The sequence below is a fragment of the Pristiophorus japonicus genome, chromosome 1, assembly GCF_044704955.1.
Source record: "Pristiophorus japonicus isolate sPriJap1 chromosome 1, sPriJap1.hap1, whole genome shotgun sequence".
NCBI lineage: Eukaryota > Metazoa > Chordata > Chondrichthyes > Pristiophoridae > Pristiophorus > Pristiophorus japonicus.
Window position 1 is genome coordinate 91,719,994 of NC_091977.1, and position 22,046 is coordinate 91,742,039.

Consider the following 22,046-nt stretch of genomic DNA (forward strand, 5'->3'; position numbering starts at 1 on the left):
TGTTGTATCGCCTCTTGGCCTCGGTGTGGGTGTCACACAGGGGGATCATCAGCAAGGTGGCGAGGCCGTATCCTTTATCACCAAGCATCTTGCATTGACCTTGTGGCTGATTGTTAAACAAGTCAGATACAGTGCTCTCACGCAGGATGTGAGCATCATGGATGCTGCCTGGAAATTGAGCATTCACTGCCAGTATAATTTGCTGGTGGTCAACAACCAGTTGGACATTCAGGGAGTGGAATCCCTTGCGGTTCCTGGAAACCTCTGCATCCTGAAAAGGTGCCCGCATCGCGATGTGCGTACAGTCTATTGCTCTCTGCACCTTGGGGAAGTTTGCAATTCTGGAGAATCCTAGAGCCCTCTCACTCTATGCCTCCCTGGTCATAGGGAAGAGATCAAGTCCCTCCTGCGTGCGTACAGGGCTTCAGTGACCTGTCTAATGCAGCGATGTGTGGCATGCTGAGACAGAACGCAAATGTCGCCAGTTGTGCCCTGAAAAGAACCCGAGGCGTAGAACGACAGTGCGGACCTGATGGTGTTGGCAGACTGCAGATCTGCCCTTATCAGCTGGCATACCTCAGTGATAACCTCTTTGTGGAAGCGCAGTGTGGAAGGCAGGTAGTGTTGGGCAAGTCGAGGTAAGAATGCTTCTCCTTGTACTTGCGGGAGGTGTAACGTCTGGTCCTCCTCATCTGTCTGTCACTTCTTACATTGGGCACATAATGCAGTAGAGCGTTCCTTCAGCGATGTCGAGTTTGCTGCATGTATTTGGTCACCAAAAGAGTGTGAGAAAGGACAGGTCCCATTGCAGTAACTCTCTGTTTTCCACCGATTGCTCACAAACAAGGAATGTCCCGATGAAGACACCTCTTCAATTCCAATCGATCACAGTATAGTCAAAATGTTTGTAGAGATGTTCACATCAACTCCAAAGACCTGCAGAGTACATCCAAACTCCGCCGAGGTTGAAGCACAGCAGCCTTTTAAAGGACGCGACATGTGATCTAGAACATGACGTCCATAACGCTGTGATTCGTTCCGGTTAGCTTCACTTTTTGTGGGCGGTTTTTTGGGCGAGTGATATTGTGGGCGATGTGCGTGCGAGGTGGTGAAATTGACGATGGCCGATCTCCATGGCCTCTAGTTTGGGTGAATATGCTCTTTACGACAAAAAACAATGGGCGGACATTAATATTGAATCTTGGCGTTAATTCCGTGCGGAAAGTAACGCTGGGCGATATTATGGGCGTTGATTTCGCCCATTCTGCTGATTCCAAAAAAGTGGGCGGGTGGTAATATTTTTTCTCACCGTTAAGCACATGGGGAAAGTAACGCATGGCGATAAGTTTCTGAAAAATGCCTGCCAGTTTCCATTTTGTGCCAAAATGGGCGATATATGGGCGTTATACGTCATTTCAGCGGTAAATTGGGCGTTAAGTGTGCGTTAAGCAGTCAAAAAAAGTGGAGTTTCTAGCCCATGGTCTCTAATAGGCCCTACCCTTTCTTTAGTTACCCTCTTACTCTTAATATATTTATAGAAGGAATATAAGGGATATCCTGAAACTTATAACAAAGATGAATATACATTTAGCATAACCCCATATTTGTGCCTCCTCGCCCCTTCCCCCGACACTCCCACCAAAATAGCACCAACAACATAAAAATATGCCCAAGACAACACCTGAGGCCATACACCTCACTTTCCTTCCCCCCCACTCACTTCTCCTCCACACCTCTACCCCTTCCCCTCCTGACTCCAAGACGCCTAGCCGAGGAGCTTCTCAGGCGTTGCTTCATTGCGGGGATGGCAGCAGAACCGCTAATTGGACGGATACGGGAGAGGACGGTCCCGAGGTGGGAACGTGCTCCGAGTCAGAAGCAAGATCTTCCTCCTGGCTCTCATGAATTGTTGGCAATGGGGGTGCGGCACCTTTGGATGCAGTGCCGCGCTCCTGGACCACTGGGGGGCCTCTGCTACCAGTGTTCCTGGCTACCAGCTCCAGGGTCACCGCCATCCGTGGCACATACTCCGTCATGGTGGCGGACATGCTGGCCAGCTGGAGGGATATGCCCCCCTTTGTCTGTTGGATCTGCTGACCTATCTCAACACCCCTCCTGGACAAGTGTACCATGTCCTCGCTCAGATCTGCCGCTCATGGAGCAGACCTGCCACATCGACCCAACCTCCACTTGGTCGGCGCCATCCTGGAGACACCTGGGGTGCCCTGTGGTAAGGTGCTTGGGCCTTGTACCTCCATGGTGGATGTGAGAATGACTGCAGGAGCACTAGATGTCATCAGTGTCGAATGGATTAATGAGGTTGGGGATACAGGCTCCTCGAAGTCAACACTGTCATCCTTTGAGAAGGGACCCAGCAGCTGCACGGTCGAGAATCGGTGCTTGTCAGCACCAGATGGAGGAGAGTCTGGCGAGTACGTCCCTGCGCCCCCAGCTTCTGGGATCGGTATTCTTGCATGGGGTCGCGCTGCTGGCTGAGCTGCAAAATATAAATGAGGTTATTAGAGAAGGGGGCGCTAGGGTCACAAGGTGAGTCCCGCGCTACACACAGCACATGCATGACAAAAGCAACACCGCTATCAAGATCATCACAGACATCACATTTCATGACCATCACCAAATTCTGCATTGCAATGATTCTCATGAGGACATCATAGAAACATAGAACCATAGAAAATAGGTGCAGGAGTAGGCCATTTGGCCCATCGAGCCTGCACCACCATTCAATAAGATCATGGCTGATCATTCACCTCAGTACCCCTTTCCTGCTTTCTCTCCATACCCCTTGATCCCTTTAGCCATAAGGGCCATATCTAACTCCCTCTTGAACATATCCAATGAACTGGCATCAACAACTCTCTGCGGTGGGGAATTCCACAGGTTAACAACTCTCTGAGTGAAGAAGTTTCTCCTCATGTCAGTCCTAAATGGCTTACCCCTTATCCTTAGATTATGTCCCCTGGTCCTGGACTTCCCCAACATCGGAAACATTCTTCCTGCATCTAACTTGTCCAGTCCCGTCAGAATTTTATATGTTTCTATGAGATCCCCTCTCATCCTTCTAAACTCCAGTGAATACAGGCCCAGTTGATCCAGTCTCTCCTGATATGTCAGTCCAGCCATCAAAGGAATCAGTCTGGTGAACCTTCGCTGCACTCCCTCAATAGCAAGAACGTCCTTCCTCAGATTAGGAGATCAAAACTGAACACAATATTCCAGGTGAGGCCTCACTAAGGTCCTGTGCAACTGCAGTAAGACCTCCCTGCTCCTATACTCAAATCCCCTAGCTATGAAGGCCAACAGACCATTTGCCTTCTTCACCGCCTACTGTACCTGCAGGCCAACTTTCAATGACTGATGTACCATGACACCCAGGTCTCGTTACACCTCCCCTTTTCCTAATCATCCGCCATTCAGATAATATTCTGCCTTTGTGTTTTTGCCACCAAAGTGGATAACCTCACATTTATCCACATTATACAGCATCTGCCATGCATTTGCCCACTCACCTAGCCTGTCCAAGTCACCCTGCAGCCTTTTAGCATCCTCCTCACAGCTCACACCGGCCAGCCAGTTTAGTGTCATCTGTAAACTTGGAGATATTACACTCAATTCCTTCATCCAAATCATTAATCTATATTGTAAATAGCTGGGGTCCCAGCACTGAGCCCTGCGGCACCCCACTAGTCACTGTCTGACATTCTAAAAAGGACCCGTTTATCCCGACTCTCTGCTTCCTGTCTGCCAACCAGTTCTCTATCCACGTCAGTACATTACCCCCAATACCATGTGCTTTAATTTTGCACACCAATCTCTTGTGTGGGACCTTGTCAAAAGCCTTTTGAAAGTCCAAATACACCACATCCACTGGTTCTCCCTTGTCTACTCTACCAGTTACATCCTCAAAAAATTCTAGAAGATTTGTCAAGCAGGATTTCCCTTTCATAAATCCATGCTGACTTGGACCGATCCCGTCACTGCTTTCCAAATGTGCTGCTATTTCATCTTTAAGAATTGATTCCAACCTTTTCCCCACTACTGATGTCAGGCTAACCAGTCTATAATTACCCATTTTCTCTCTCCCTCCTTTCTTAAAAAGTGGTGTTACATTAGCTACCCTCCAGTCCATAGGAACTGATCCAGAATCGATAGACTGTTGGAAAATGATCACCAATGCATCCACTATTTCTAGGGCTACTTCCTTAAGTATTCTGGAATGCAGACTATCAGGCCCCGGGGATTTATCGGCCTTCAATCCCATCAATTTCCCACCTAATAAGGATTTCCTTCAGTTCATCCTTTTCACTAAACCCTCGGTCCCCTAGTACTTTCGGAAGGTTATTCGTGTCTTCTTTTGTGAAGACAGAACCAAAGTATTTGTTTAACTGGTCCGCCATTTCTTTGTTCCCTATTATAAATTCACCTGAATCTGACTGCAAGGGACCTGCGTTTGTCTTCACTAATCTTTTTCTCTTCACATATCTATAGAAGCTTTTGCAGTCAGTTTTTATGTTCCCTGCAAGCTTCCTTTCATACTCTATTTTCCCCCTCCTAATTAAACCCTTTGTCCTCCTCTGTTGTATGACAAAATTCTCCCAGTCCTCAGTGCTGCTTTTTCTGGCCAATTTATATGCCTCTTCCTTGGATTTAACACTATCCCTAATTTCCCTTGTTAGCCACGGTTGAGCCACCTTCCCCTTTTCATTTTTACTCCAGACAGGGATGTACAATTGTTGAAGTTCATCCATGTGATCTTTAAATGTTTGCCATTGCCTATCCACCATCAATCCTTTAAGTATCACTCGCCAGTCTATTCTAGCCAATTCACGTCTCATACCATCGAAGTTACCTTTCCTTAAGTTCAGGACTGTAGTCTCTGAATTAACTGTGTCACTCTCCATTTTAATAAAGATTCTACCATATTATGGTCACTCTTCCCCAAGGGGCCTCGCACCACAAGATTGCTAATTAGTCCTTTCTCATTACACATCACCCAGTCTAGGATGGCCAGCCCTCAAGTTGGTTCCTCGATATATTGGTCTAGAAAACCATCCCTAATACACTCCAGGAAATCCCTCTCCACCGTATTGCTACCAGTTTGGTTAGCCCAATCTATATGTAGATTAAAGTCACACATGATAACTGCTGTACCCTTATTGCATGCATCCCTAATTTCTTATTTGATGCTGTCCCCAACCTCACTACTACTGTTTGGTGGTCTGTACACAACTCCCACTAGCGTTTTCTGCCCTGTAGCTCCACCCATACCGATTCCACATCATCCAAGCTAATGTCCTTCCTTATTATTGCATTAATTTCCTCTTTAACCAGCAACGCCACCCCCAGCTCCTTTTCCTTTCTGTCTGTCCTTCCTAAATATTAAATATCCCTGCATGTTCCCAGCCTTGGTCAGCCAATAGATGCCATTATTTAAAGAAGAATTTTATCATTCATCTATCATATAATATTGGTCGGAAATGAATGGGTGTGGCATCTATTGACTTTACATCACGCAATGGTGTATACTTTACTCACGTGATATCACATCTGGCTCTGCTGCTGCTTGCGTGCACGACCGGGGATGGGTCCCCACTAGTGCCAGCACCCATTCCTCGATGTCGGTGAGGTCAATGATGACTGGTGGCCCCCCACCCGTTCGCCTCTGCTTCGCCCTATTCCTCGAAAGCTTCTATTGTAAAAGGTAACAACAGCACGACAGGGTATGAGATCATTGCATGATATCATTGCTGGATACTGTCACAGAGACTGATACAACATATAACTGACAGATGCAATCATGATTATAATGAAAATTATCATTCTTTACCTAAAGACGTATACCGTGAATGCAGGCTTTGAGTACAACCTTCAGTATAAGTACAAGACATCACATCTGATTTTAATCACTCATTGCACTTACAATTCCAATTATATAAATATATAAGTACATGTAAATAAATTAATACTTACTCTGGCGGATCCGACAAGGTTGTTCCATCGCTTGCGGCATTGGTTGCCCTCACACACCTCGTTGGTCGTCGACGAGACCACCTCAGCTATCTCGGCCCATATCTTCTGGTAGGCCTTTGGGCTAGGCTTCCCATGCTCTCCCTGGATCAATTAACCCCAGCGCGACTCGACCTCCTGCATGAGGGAGGCTTTTGCCTCGTCCGAGAAGCTCCTTGTTCTTTTGCATCCTTCCAATTGTTCCTCTCCCAGCTCACTGCTCTCGCTAGCATCCTCAGTCTCCACAGCAGGCTGGGTCACCTCCTCCATCCCTTCCATGTTAATTATTATTTTTTCCTCAAAAACCTTTCCTGTCCTTAGTAGGCTTTTTGTTGCTGGTGAATGTCCCTCATGCCTCCCACAACAGCCAAAGAAGCACACACCACACCCACACATGCGTTCAGTCCCTTTCTATCCCCTCTCTCTCTGTCTCCTCTTAAGCGCATGTAATAATGACCCCGACCTCCTGAAATGCGGGAAACGAGCGTTGCCACGCCGCTGCTATGGTCGGTGACACTTTACGGCAGAAGGTCAAAAAAATGTACCACTAACGCCTATTTCAGATCACTCGAGGTAACGCCCATTTTCAAAAATGGAAAGTTAGGGTTTTGAAACTGGGCAATGCTCCGGTGATCTCAAAACTCATTTTTACCGCCCACGCTGGAAATAACACCCATTTTTGGCCGATCTGCACAACAGTGGAAAGTCTAGCCCAATATCTACAATTTCAGTTTTGCGTAGTGCATTGAAAGAATCACTCCAATTCTAGATCTAAATACCATCAAAACCAGTGGATTTTCTTGGATCAAACCTTTGAAGGAGATGTTTAAATTTCTTGTGCTTAGTCTTGATTGTGTTGATTGGGCTGATTTTATTGAACTGATTGCTAACTTTTATTTTCAGGTGATCTTTCAGCAAACTCCACCTGATTGACAGAAGTATGTCACATGCTTCTGTCCTTCAATGGCAGCCATACTAGAATATCAAAAATGAATTTGGTGATTATTTCACCAGTCCTTGATGCCTTTCCAAGAATCATGCATTTCAGAGCATCATGCATCTGGTGAGCTGCCAGCAAGCCTTTCACTTGGTTTGGGGATTGGTGTTCTTTTGGTTACCTCATTTACTGAAGCATTTTCACTTTTTGGCTATCACTGCGCAAATATTTCATTAAACTAGAGTTGTGATGGAGATTAATGTTATGCCAATGGTATTTGAATGGGAATGTGGAAGACTGCCTCATTAAATTTGATCTGTTTGGTCTGAATAAATAGTAACATTTTGACGGGTAGTTAGGATGTCTGCCTTGGCAGCAACGTCCCACTTGAGATTTCCATAAAGCCAAACCTTGCGTATGGTGTTTTCTTTAAGTAAGTAGGGCTACCACAGAAGCTAGGATGCAAACCAAGTGGTGGTGAGTTGTTCCAGCTGATGCTTTGTTGAATACTTTCAGGTAATCAAGGTCACAGTTAATGATAGACCTAAGTAGGCATTACGTCTTGATGGCAGAGCAAATCACCTGGGTGAGGCCATTAGTAATAGCTAAGGAAAGTGCAGTAGTGCTATTGTATTTTTTGTTTGCTTTCTTGAGGTATATCATAGTGCCGATCTAAGTTACCAACCAGAAGAATAGTTGACCAAGGATTTTATCATGAAATTCTGTAAGTGATATCAAATAAGTGATAATAGACAGTAAACTGTAGTCAAAGGACTATTTATTCCCTCTTTGGGGACTACACCTATCAGAGAATTTTGAAATTGCCTACAGAATATTGCCAAGCCATGCCTGGACTGTAAAGCAACGCATACCACTTTGCCAAAAGAAATCATAGGCAGAGATGGGTACCTGACGAACGGATCTACCACAGACCCATTTCACGTTCGGATCGGGGTCAAGCAAGGCTGTGTCATCGCACCAACGCTCTTCTTGATCATCCTTGCTGTAATGCCGCATCTCACCCTCAGCAAGCTCCCTGCTGGAATGGAGTTAAGTTACAGGGCAAACGGGAATCTTTTCAACCTCCGCCGCCTCCAGGCCATATCCAAGGTCGTCCCATCCTCCGTCATCGAACTACAGTAGGCAGACGTCTGCATCTGCGCACACTCGGAGGCCGAACTCCAAGCCATCTTCAACACCTTCACCGAGGCGTACGAGAGCATGGGCCTTACACTAAACATCCGTAAGGCAAAGGTCCTCTACCAACCTGCCCCCATCACACAGCATTGCCCCTTGGTTATCAAAATCCACTACGAAGCCTTGGACAACATGGACCATTTTCCATACCTCGGGAGCCTACTGTCAACAAGGGCAGACATCGACAACGAGGTCCAACACTGCCTTCAATGTGCTAGCACAGCCTTCAGTCACCTGAGGAAGATAGTCTGTGAAGACCAGGACCTCAAACCTGGCAACAAGCTCATGGTCTACAGAGCAGAGACATGGGGCCCGAAATTGAAGAAATTACCGCCCACTGCCGACCACATTCCTCTCGTCGAACCACCCAGTGCCACTTTCGACGTGGAGTGGGTGGGAGGGGAGAGCCGCCGGGAAGCGCCCGCCTACGTCAGCAGACAGCCAAGTCATGCGACTGACCTCGCCGAGTTGCCATATTGAGCGGGCGGGAGTCGGCGGGACTCGGCGGCAGAACGGGGGTGGACCGCTGGATGGAGGCTGGTCTCCGATGAAAACCCCACCCAAAGTACTGTCACCTCGCTGGCCATTGGCGGTCCTTTGGGCGGCACTTGGACGGGCGGAGGCCTTCATCAAATTCGGGTACGTGGACTATGTACAGCAGGCACCTCAAAACACTGGAGAAGTACCATCAACGCTGACTCCGCAAGATCCTGCAAATCCATTGGCAGGATAGGCGCACCAATGTCACTGTCCTCACTCAGGCCAACATCCCCAGCATCGAAGCACTGACCATGCTCGATCAGCTCCGCTGGACGTGGCATATCGCCCGCATGCCTGATATGAGACTCACAAAACAAGCGCTCTACTTGGAGCTCCGACACGGCAAGCGAGCCCAAGGTGAGCAGAGGAAACGCTTCAAGGACACCCTCAAAGCCTCCTTGAAAAAATGTAACATCCCCACTGACACCTGGGAATCCCTGGCCCAAGACCACCCAAAGTGGAGGAAAAACATCCGGGAAGGTACTGAACACCTCGAGTCTCTTCGCCGAGAGCAAGCTGAAGCCAAGCGTCGAGAGCGGAAGGAGCGTGTGGCAACCCAGGCCCCCCACCCACCTGTTGCTTCAACCACCGTTTGTCCCACCTGTGACAGAGACTGTGGGTCCAGCATTGGATTCCTCAGTCACCTGAGAACTGATTTCTAGTGTGGAAGCAAGTCATCCTCGACTCCGTGGAACTGCCTATGATGATGACCTGCTGTATTAAGAATTATGCACAGTTAATATGTCAGGATTCTCAGGTGCTATAATAGCTATGAAAGCTGTAAAAAGTCACAAAGATTTTCAAATTGCAAAATAATCAATGTGATTAAATTAATAATAGAGTATTCTGTGAGATTTTTTTTGATGGAAATACAAATGCAACTTGTAGCAAATTGCATTCTTATAAAATAATTTGTATGTAATAAAAGGAAGCAATGATAAATGGGAACATATATTAACATCAATTGTATTTCATCAATCCCATATTGAATTGCTGGTACTGCAACATCACGAATCTGGGCTGTCTCATATTAATACATTTTTAAATAGTATCCAGTGCTGCATGAGTAAGAACTATGCACTCTATTAGAACATGCTGGCATCTGAACAACATATTAAAATATGAACAAAAATATTAATAATATAATGAATGCTTGTAACATAGAAACATAGAAACATAGAAAATAGGTGCAGGAGTAGGCCCTTCAAGCCTGCACCACCATTCAATATGATCATGGCTGATCATGCAGCTTCAGTACCCCATTCCTGCTTTCTCTCCATACCCCTTGATCCCTTTAGCCGTAAGGGTCACATCTAACTCCCTTTTGAATATATCTTACGAACTGGCCTCAACAACTTTCTGTGGTAGAGAATTCCACAGGTTCACAATTCTCTGAGTGAAGAAGTTTCTCCTCATCTTGGTCCTAAATGTCTTACACCTTATCCTTAGACTGTGACCCCTAGTTCTGGACTTCCCCAACATCAGGAACATTCTTCCTGCATCTAACCTGTCCAATCCCGTCAGAATTTTATATGTTGCTATGAGATCACCTCTCATTCTTCTAAATTCCAGTGAATATAAGCCTAGTCGATCCAGTCTTTCTTCATATGTCAGTCCCGCCATCCCGGGAATCAATCTGGTGACTCTTCACTGCACTCCCTCAATAGTAAGAATGTCCTTCCTCAGATTAGGAGACCAAAACTGTACACAATATTCAAGGTGTGGCCTCACCAAGGCCCTGTACAACTGTAGTAAGACCTCCCTGCTCCTATACTCAAATTCTCTCGCTAAGAAGGCCAACATGCCATTTGCCTTCTTCACCGCCTGCTGTACCTGTATGCCAGCTTTCAATGACTGATGTACCATGACACCCAGGTCTCGTTGAATCTCCCCTTTTCCTAATCTGTCACCATTCAGATAATAATCTGCCTTCCTATTTTTGCCACCAAAGTGGATAACCTCACACTTATCCACATTATACTGCATCTGCCATGCATTTGCCCACTCACCTAACCTGTCCAAGTCACTCTGCAGCCTCTTAGCATCCTCCTTACAGCTCACACTGCCACCCAGCTTAGTGTCATCTGCAAACTTGAAGATATTACACTCAATTCCTTCGTCTAAATCATTAATGTATATTGTAAATAGCTGGGGTCCCAGCACTGAACCTTGCGGTACCCCACTAGTCACTGCCTGCCATTCTGAAAAGGACCCGTTTATTCCCACTCTTTGCTTTCTGTCTGCCAACCAGTTCTCTATCCATGTCAATACATTACCCCCAATACCATGTGCTTTAATTTTGCACACTAATCTCTTGTGTGGGACCTTGTCAAAAGCCTTTTGAAAGTCCAAATACACCACATGCACTGGTTCTCCCTTGTCCACTCTACTAGTTACATCCTCAAAAAATTCTAGAACATAAAGGACAAGGCAGTAATCCAATAGTGCCAGCTCCACGACCTATCAAGGAACTGAAAATATATGAGCTTTCAGCTCGTCAGTGATTATAGTTATGGTGAGCCTTTCTTTAATGGAAAATGGACAAAATATTTGTAAAGCACAGTAGTTATGTTGAACATGAAATTCATTTTTTAATTTCCACCTGATTCCTGACAGTAACTTATTAATTACTGTCAGTCAGGAGGAGTTATCTAAGCCAGCTGTACTCATGAAAATAAGAAGTCCCATTTCTAGGTAAGATATTGAGGGCCCTTTAATTATCCTCTGGTCAGCATCATTCCCAAATTCATAGCAATCAAAGTGGCTTCATCGCAATGTAAAATTTAATTGCAACATTACATAATAATTAATATGAATCTTGTGGCTATAGCAGCCATGGTACATTCGGGATCTTTTCACACACTCAGTAAATAAATCCTGTTAGACATTAAATTTCTGTATATGTATATATAAAACAAGGACTGCTTCTTTGGAATGGTTAGTACTGCAATATTTGTAGTGGTTAAATTTGCAATACCCAGAGTGGTTAGAATTGCATTATCTTGCATTACAACTACAATACTTGAAGTATGTAGAACTGTAAATGGCAATATATGGAGTGATTGGAACTACAATACCTGTACTGGTTAGGCTTACATTAACTATAGCTAGAACTGCAATACTTGGAGTGCTGAGAGCAGCATTACCTGAATTGGTTAGAATCTGGCATCAAAGCTTTTGATAAGGTCCCACATGGCAGATTAGTCACGAAAGTAAAAGCCCATGGGATCCAGGGCAAAGTGGCAAGTTGGATCCAAAATTGGCTCAGAGGCAGGAAACAAAGGGTAATGTTGATGGGTGTTTTTGTGACTGGAAGGATGTTTCCAATGGGGTTCCGCAGGGCTCAGTACTAGGTCCCTTGCATTTTGTGGTATACATCAATGATCTAGACTTGAATATAGGGGGAATGATTAAGAATTTTGCAGATGATACTAAAATCGGCTGTGTGGTTGATAACGAAGAAGAAAGCTGCGGACTGCAGGAAGATATCAATCAACTGGCCAGGTGGGCAGAACAGTGACAAATGGAATTTAATCCGGAGAAGTTTGAGGTAATGCATTTGGGGAGGGCTAACTGGGAAAGGGAATGGTAGGACACTGAGAAGTGTGGATGAACAAAGGGACCTTGGAGTGCATGACCACAGGCCAGGTAGTTAAGAAGACATACGGAATGCTTGCCTTTATTAGCTGAGGCATGGAATACAAGAGCAGCGGGGTTATGCTTGAATTGTATAAAACACTGGTTCGGTCACAGCTGGAGTACTGCGTGCAGTTCTGGTCACTGCATTACAGGAAGGATGTGATTGCACTAGAGTGTGTACAGAGGTGATTTACTAGGATGTTGCTGGGAGTGGAGAAAAGCTATGAGAATAGATTGGATAGGCTGGGTTTGTTTTCCTTTGAACAGAGGAGGCTGGGGGGAGACCTCATTGAGGTGTATAAAATTATGAGGGGCCTAGATATAGTGGATAGAAAGGGCCTATTTCCCTTAGCAGAGGGGTCAACAACCAAGGAGCATAAATTTAAAATAATTGGTAGGAGGTTTAGAGGGGATTTGTGGGGAAATTTCTTCATACAGAACATTGTGGGGGTCTGGAACTCACTATCTGAAAGGGTGGTAGAGGCAGAAACCCTCACCACATTTCAAAAGTACTTGGATATGCACTTGAAGTGCCGTAACTGGAAAGTGGGATTAGGTTGCATAGCCTCCTGTTGGCCGGCACGGACACGATGGGCCAAATTGGCCTCCTTCCGTGCTGTCAACTTCTATGATTCTATGATTCTGGAAGGCAGGGAGGAAGACAACAGTGGAGATGTAATGTCTGCCGGGGTAGAGTGTAAAGTCCTTAATCTACAGCATGAAACCACACGAGGCACATTCTGGGAACAAGGTGCCCTCAACTCTTTATTCACAGGACTCCAAGAGATGACCCTGCGTGGGACCTCCCTTTTTATACCTGTGTGATCAGGTAAGGAGTGTCTCCCACAAGTTCGCCCCTTGTGGTCAAGGTATGCATCTAGGTTGAGTGTATACAGCAATACAGTGGTGTTACATTGTGGTTACATACATGACATCACCTTCCCCCAAAAAATCTTATTGGGATCATAGGTTTAGTCTTTCAGGTGGTCTACACTCCCTCATGGAGCGCCGCAGTTGGGACTCTGGTTGTTGGACACTGAGGTGAGTGTCTGTCACCTGTGCTGATTCTGGCCTGTCCGGGCTGACCTCAGGGACTGTGCAATCTTCTGATTGCTCTTGTTGCACGTTCACTGGCAGTAGTGTGAGCTCCATCTCATGGTCTTCTTCAGGTTCCTCCGTGTCCATGCTGAACCTTTTTTTTACTTGGTCCAGATGCTTACAGCATATCTGACCATTGTAGAGTTTTACCACGATGACCCTATTCCCCTCTTTGTCAATTACAGTACCCTCGAGACATTTGGGCCTCTTGGCGTGATTGAGGACGAATACAGGATCATTTATTTCTATACATCTCCCCCTCGCATTACGGTCATGGTATTCGTTTTGTGACTTGCGCTTTCCCTCAACTATGTCAGTCAGGACTGGGTGAATGAGGGACAACCGAGTTTTGAGTGTCCGTTTCATTAGTAGCTCTGCGGGTGGGACCCCCGTGAGCGAGTGCAGGCGGGACCTATAGGCCAGCAGGAGGCGCGATAGGGGGCATTGTAGGGAGGGTCCTTGAATCCTGAGCATACCTTGCTTAATGATTTGGACCGCACTTCCACCTGGCCATTGGAGGTCGGCTTGAACGGCACAGTCCTGATGTGGTTGATGCCATTGCCCGACATAAACTCTCGGAATTCGTAGCTTGTGAAACATGGGCCATTATCACTAACCAGGATGTCCGGCAAACCATGGGTTGCAAAGATTGCACAGAGGCTTTCCACGGTGGTGGATGACGTGCATGAATTTAGAATGATGCACTCGATCCATTTCCTGAAAGGGAGTGCTGAGTGCTTTGAAGTGTTGTTGCTCAATGGCACTCTCTGCTGGTATCTGTTGATTGGGCATTCATATGCAAATTGACTGACTGTAGAAACTCATTTTTCCAGTTTTGCTGGCTCTGGCCTTTGGCTTGGGCCAGGCGCCAATTGGAGAGAAGAGGAAAATCTGCATGTCGACCGACCATTCGGCGGTCTGGAGGCCCGTCAAGGGGCGGGCCTGAAGGCCGCCCAAGGTGCCGGACGGGCAGCACAACAGATTGAAGGCTTTGGCCACAATACACATCGAAAGGAGGAATCTCCAACCCGGATGGCGGCCAACCGAGCGGCGAACCAGGGTGTCCGAAACACCATCCGAGTGACGGTGAAGAAAGTGGAAGGCCAGACAACGATCAACCGGGACCTGTTCGTGAAGAAAATCCTGCTGGGAACATGCGGCATGAAAGTCGCCGACATCTTCACCTTGCAGGACCTCTCGAAGAGAGGCTACTTCAATGTGACCTTCAGAACCGTCACCCTCTGCCTGAAGTTCCTGAAGGGTTTGAAGGAGGCGAGTGAACCGCTACGTTCAGTGCTAACTTGGGAGCCACTGTTCACCCTCCCGTCGCAAAGAAGACGCACTATCACAGTGCAGATGTACAACCCCCACATCCTGGTCATTGATGTGCTGACTTTCCTCGCCAGGTATGTCGATGGGGCGGGAAACAGCAGCGGCGTGAAAGACTTGCATGGGAAATGGACCAGCAAGCGCCAGATCCAGGTCACCATGAAGGTGGATGCCAGCGGAACCATCCTGCACCCCCCCCTCCAGCTTTGCCATCGGAGGAAGTCGGGGCTACATGGTGTACGCTGGCCAACCCAACGTGTACCGCACCTGCGGGAAGGCAGGCCATGTGGCAGCAAGCTGCAAAACTGTCATCTGCCGAAACTGCAAGAACGAAGGCCACCAGACAAAGGACTGTAAGGAGACCAAGTGCTGCAACCTTGTGGTCTGGCTGGGCACCTTTACAAAAACTGCCCCAAACGCAACTTCAGCTATGCGCAGGCAGCAAAGAACATTGCACCAGAGGAGGAGGAAGCTGAGGAACACAACGCTCCAGAGGAGAGCCACACCCTCCCCCCGACCAACGCCCCCGTGGACTCGGAACAAGTCGGCGAGGAAGAGAAGCCTACTACGATGAGCTGCGAGACACCAGCAGCCAGCAGCGAAGTTCTCCCCCAGCGCACCGAGTCCAGCAACCATGAGACAGCAGACAATGAAGCGGGATGGGAGACCATCAAGAAAAAGGCCTGCAAGCGTAAGGAGAACAGGCGAGCAAGGGCCCGTGCGGAAACGACAGGGAAGAGGCGGCTAGCAACCTCGACAGACAGCAGCGGCGGCAGCTCGTCTGATGAGGAAAGGTGAGAAAAAGCCTCTCACCACCGACACCAAAACAAGAGGCAATACGCCAACCCACAGCCACAGGCGACCGGGAGCAGTGAAGCGACCAGCACAGCCCTGCTCCAGGAACCCGCGAGCAGCAAAGCACCCAACGCACACGATCTCCGGAACACCGAGAGCGAAAAAGCGACCAACGCAGACCAGCTCCGGGATAACGGGAGCAGCGAAATGCCCAGCACACCCCACCTCTGGAATACCCGGAACGACGCAGCGATCGAAGCACACCAGCTCGAGACCGCCGCGACTGAGGAAAAGAGGGAACCACGAACACCAGGCGAGGACTGTGCAGAGGACATATCGGACTTAATGACAGAACTGCAGCAGTCCCCTGGTCGAAACATCCCCACGGCAGAGGATGACGACCACGCCAGCCCAGGTGGAGTAGACTTTCATAGTATTAACTTACGCATGCTGGAACTGGCCATTGAGCAGATGTCGGACAATTTATGTGAAGCGTAATGTTGGTAACTGTAAAAAATAGCTTTAAAATGGATTTAAAAATTGCTAGTATTAATGTGCATAACGTAAAATCTACTACGCGATGTGTTTCCACCTTGGGGTACCTCGCCAAGGTCAAAGCGGACCTGCTGTTCTTGCAGGAGTGCAGTCTGCCGCACTACAGCAGTTACCGGCAGTGGTCACAATGGTGGGCCCATGGACCATCCATATGGTCAGGAGGCAACGACAGCCGGTCTTCCGGCCTGGGCATTCTGCTGCGGGAAGTCACCGAAGTTAAGGAGGTGGTGGGCGGCCGCCTCCTCGTAGCAGACGTTATGTACAAAAACTCCCCTCTCAGGTTAATTAATGTTTACGCCCCAGCTCTCAAGAACAAGAGGCTGGCCCTCTTCCAGCAGCTCCCACTACTACTGGCAACGTCCAGGCCAGTCATTCTGGGCGGTGACTTCAACTGCATCATCGATGCGGCTGGAAGATCCAGCAGAGCCGACAGCAAACTGGACACCACGTCCAAACTCCTGATGGATGCGGTAAAAGATGCCAAGCTATGCGACGTCTTCAGCAACCCTGCAGACGGAGCACCGCGCAGATACACCTGGTCGAGACCAGGCGGGTCCGTCCGTTCCAGAATAGACTTCCTGTTTGTGTCCCACACGCTCAAGGTCAGATCCACCGACGTCACGCCGGTGTTCTTCTCTGACCACTGCCTCCTACTGGCCAACTGTCGCCCACAGGAAAACCAGAAAGTTGGCAGAGGGATATGGAAGCTGAACGTGAAACTGTTGACTCCGGAAACGTTGAGGAACTCAAGAAGGATTACAAAGGTTGGAGAACCGTAAAACCCCTCTGCGATTCGCCGATGCACTGGTGGGAAACAATCAAGACAAACATCAAGAGGTTCTTCATTCTCAAAGGTGTTCAGGAGGCGAGAGGGAGACAGAGGGAATTGTCCCAACTCCAGACGAATATGCAAAACCTGCTCCTGCTGCAGTCGATGGGAGTCGATGTCACGGAGGAACTCGAAGAGGTGAAGGGCCAGCAAGCCTCGCTCTTTGCCTCAGAGTCCTCCAAGATCATCTTCCGGTCCAGAGTCCGCTCCGTCGAGCAGGATGAGACGTGTTCGCGTTGCTTCTTCCAAAAGGTACACAGGGGGAGCTCTGTGATTACCACCCTAAAGGAAGAAGACGGTTCTGTGACGTCTTCGCAGCCTGACATGCAGAGGATCAGCAAATCCTTCTATGCCAGGCTGTACGACGTCAAGCCCACAGACCGCGCGGCCTCCCAGTTTTTCCTTTCGTCTATTTCGGAGGTCTTAGACGACAGCAAGCGGGAGAGTCTGGACCACCCGCTAACTCTGGACGAGCTGACAAAGGCCGTGCGGTCCTTCGAGATGAATAAAACTCCCGGAAGCGACGGCTTACCGGTCGAGTTGTACTCGGCTCTGTGGGACTGGATAGGCCCAGACCTGCTGGAAGTGTACGGAGGTATGCTTTTGGCCAGCAGCATGTCAGAATCGATGTGGAAAGGCATCATCACCCTCATCTACAAGCAGAAGGGGGAGAGGGAGGAAATCAAAAACTGGCGGCCCATTTCACTGCTAAATGTGGACTGCAAGATCCTGTCAAAGGTCATCGCCAACAGGGTCAAGTCTGCTCTTGAGCTGGTGATTCACCCGGACCAGACCTGCGCTGTCCCCGGCAGGAATATCTCTGATAGCCTCATGCTACTCAGGGATACAATCGCCTACGTGCGGGACAGGAGGGTGGACACCTGCTTAATCAGCTTAGACCAGGAGAAAGCCTTTGCCAGGATATCGCACACGTACCTGATGGACGTGCACTCCAAAATGGGGTTTGGGGAGGGTATCCGCAATTGGGTGTTGTATCGAGCCCTTTGCCGAGTCCATCAGGAAGGATGCGGGCATTAGAGGGGTGACGATCCCAGGCAGCGGAGGCGCTCAGGTCAAGGCCTCCCTGTACATAGACGACGTCGCCGTCTTTTGCTCGGATCCGCAGTCGGTCTGCAGATTGCTCACAATCTGCGACCAGTTTGAACTGGCCTCGGGAGCGAAGGTCAATCGCAGCAAAAGCGAGGCCATGTTCTTTGGCAACTGGGCCGACTGATCCTTTATTCCCTTCACCGTTAAGCCAGATTACCTGAAGGTGTTGGGAATATGGTTCGGAGTGGATGGGGCGTGCACCAAAAACTGGGAAGAGCGTATCGCCAAAGTGAAGCAAAAACTGGGATGGTGGAAGCTGCGCTTCCTCTCCATGGCAGGAAAGAACCTGGTCATCAGGAGTGAAGTGCTCTCGGGGTTGCTACACGTGGCACAGGTCTGGCCCATCTCTCGCTCCTGTGCCACGGCAGTTGCCCGGACCGTCTTCCACTTTGTCTGGAGGTCCAAAATGGAACGTGTCCGCAGAGACACAATGTACAAATCTCTGGTCAGTGGAGGAAAGGATGTTCCGAACGTGGCCCTCATCCTGATGGCCACCTTTGTGTGCGGCTGCATCAAGCTGTGCACAGACCCCCGGTACGCAAACACCAAGTGTCACTACGTGCTGAGGCTCTACCTGTCCCCTTTGTTGCGAAGGATGGGCCTGGCCACACTGCCGCGAAACGCCCCCACCAGCTGGACCATGCCTGCCCACCTGTCCTTCGTGGAAAAGTTTTTCACAAAAAACCCCTTTGACCACAAGGCCATCAAACAGTGGTCAGCACGTAATGTCCTGGCACCCTACGAAAGAAGGAGAGAGTGGACCCTGTCGGGTGGTTCCCTGAGCGGACTGTCGAACTCGTTTGGCAGAACGTCTCATCGCCAGAGCTGTCACACAAGCACCAAGACGTAGCTTGGTTGGCGGTGAGGAGGGCCTTGCCTGTCAGAGCGTTCATGCACAGCCGACGTCTCAGCAACACGGCACGGTGCCCCCGAGTCGGCTGCGGGGCGGACGAGACTGTCACCCATCTCCTTCAAAATTGCGCCTTCGCAAGGCAGGTTTAGAAAGAGATGCAGTGGTTGCTGTCGAGGTTCATCCCGAGCAGCTCCGTAACACAGTACTCTGTGCTCTACGGGCTGTTCCCAGGGACACACACCGAGACTGACATCACCTGCTGCTGGAGGGCCATCAGCAGCAGGCTCTTTGGTCTTGCCGAAACTTGCTGGTCTTCCAGAGCAAGGAGATGTCCACGTCTGCGTGTTGCAGACTGGTGCAATCCAAGATCCAGGATTACGTGCTGAGGGACGCACTCAAAATTGGTGCAGTCGCCGCAAAGGCACGGTGGGGAAGGGCCACAGTTTAAAGCCCTTCTGCCACGGTAAACCCGGGGGCAGGAATCAGTACAAAACTCCCCTCGGGCTGTACTTGTAACTTCTTTTTTGTGTACATGGAGCACCATGATCTGTAAACACCTATGTAGTGCCATTAACAATGCAAGGTCTGTTTCGTAATGCACGTTGAAAGGAAAAATGTAAATGTACCGTTACCCATCCCGTGTACTGTATGAACTGTAATTTGTTTGAATGTACTACAATGTATCCCGTATTGTACCGAATTGCACTTGAACTGGAAAACAAGCAAATGTAACGAACAGAACTGCCGTCAGCACCCAAATATAGTGTATGGGATTGCTGACCGCAGCTAAATGTACTGAAATGCCTTTGAATGTACTGTACAAATTTTTTTTATGAATAAAGTATATTTTGAAATTTTAAAAAAGCTCGATCCATTTCGAGTACGCATCTACCACAAGAAGGAACATCTTTCCCATGAACGGGCCCGCGCAGTCAACATGAATGCGTGACCATGGCTTGGTGGTCCAGGGCCACGCGCTGAGCGGGGCCTCCCTGGGGGCATTACTCAGCTGGGCACACGTCGTGCACCTGTGAACACAGTGTTCCAGGTCTGAATCAATTCCCGGCCCAAATGTGTGACCGGGCAATGGCCTTCATCAGCACAATGCCTGGGTGCTCGCTGTGGAGTTCCCGGATAAATGCCTCCCTGCCCTTCTGGGGCATAACTATCCGGCTGCCCCATAGTAGCCAGTCGGCTTGGATGGAGAGCTCATCCATCCACCTGTGGAACGGTCTGACCTCCTCAGGGCATGCTCTGTGTGCGGGCACCCAATCCCCAGTCAGTACACATTTCTTAATCAGGGATAGGAGGGGATCTGTGTTTGTCCAGATTTTGATCTGGCGGGCTGTGATGGGGAGCCTGCGCTGTCAAAGGCAACGACAGCCATGACCATCTCGGCGCTTTGCTCCGCTGTCTCCTCAGTGGTGGCCATTGGAAGCCTGCTGAGCGCGTCAGCGCAATTTTCAGTGCCGGGCCGGTGCCGGATGGAGTAGTTATAAGCAGCCAGCGTGAGGGCCCATCGCTGTATGCGAGCTGATTCGTTGGCATTGATAGCCTTGCTGTCAGATAACAGGGATGTTAATGGCTTGTGGTCCGTCTCTAATTCAAACTTCCTACCAAAGAGGTACTGATGCATTTTTTTTACGCCATAGACACATGCAAGCACTTTCTTCTCGACCATCCCATATCCCCGTTCTGCTTGAGAGAGCGACCTGGAGGCATAAGCCACAGGTTGTAGTTGACCCTCAGCATTGCCTTGCTGCAACACGCACCCAACCCATAGGACGATGCATCACATGTAAGAACTAATTTTTTACAAGGGTCGTACAGGGCCAACAACTTGTTTGAACAAAGTAGGTTTCGCGCCCGATCAAAAGCACGTTCCTGACAGTCCCTCCAAAACCAATTGCAACCCTTAAGCAGGAGCACATGTAGCGGCTCCAACAACGTGCTCAAGTTGGGCAGAAAGTTCCCAAAATAGTTCAACAGTCCGAGTATTAAACACAACTCCGATGTGTTACAGGGTCTGGGTGCTCGTCGAATCGCCTCTGTTTTGGATTCGGTAGGCCGAATCCCATCTGCAGCAACCCTCCTGCCCAGAAACTCAACCTCGGGGACTAAAAACACACATTTAGACTTCTTGAGTCGCAGGCCTACCCGGTCCAGTCGGCGTAGCACCTCCTCCAGGTTGCGGAGGTGTTCCTTGGTGTCTCGACCCGTGATGAGGATGTCATCCTGGAATACAATCGTTCCAGGAATGGATTTAAGCAGGCTTTCCATGTTTCATTGAAAAATCGCGACCGCTGATCGAATGCCAAACGGGCACCTGTTATAAACGAACAGTCCCTTGTGCGTGGTGATGGTGGTCAGTAGTTTGGATTCGTCGGCCAGTTCCTGGGTCATATAAGCTGAAGTGAGGTCCAACTTGGTGAACTGCTTGCCGCCTGCCAGCATGGCGAAAAGGTCCTCCGCTCTCGGGAGCAGGTATTGGTCTTGTCGAGACACCCGATTGATGGCGGCCTTGTAGTCGCCACAGATCCTGACAGAGCCATCCGCTTTTAGGACGGGAACGATGGGGCTCGCCCAGTCGCTGAATTCAACAGGCGAGATGATGCCCTCTCTCAACAGCCAGTCCAATTCGCTCTCGATCTTTTCCCGCATCACATACGGCACCGCTCTGGCTTTGTGGTGCACTGGCCTGGCGTCCGAAGTGATGTGTATCACTACGTTAGTGCCTTTGAAAGTCCCGACGCCAGATTGGAATAGTGAGTCGAATTGTTGCAGAACTTGTGAGCACGAACTTCGCTCCACAGATGACATTGCGTAAACATCCACCCATTTCCAGTTCATCTCGGCTAACCAGCTCCTCCCCAATAGTGCGGGACCATTGCCCGGGACAATCCAGAGCAGCAGCCGATTCACTAACCCGTTGTGTATGACAGCCAACATTGCACTGCCTAGCACCGGAATGATTTCTTTCGTGTAAGTCCGTAATTGTGTCTCAACACGTGCTAATTTTGGTCTACTGGCTTTAAATGGCCAAAGCTTCTCAAATTGCTGAACGCCCATGAGTGACTGGCTGGCTCCAGTGTCCAGCTCTATGCGTACAGGGATACCGTTTAACAAAACCTTCATCATCA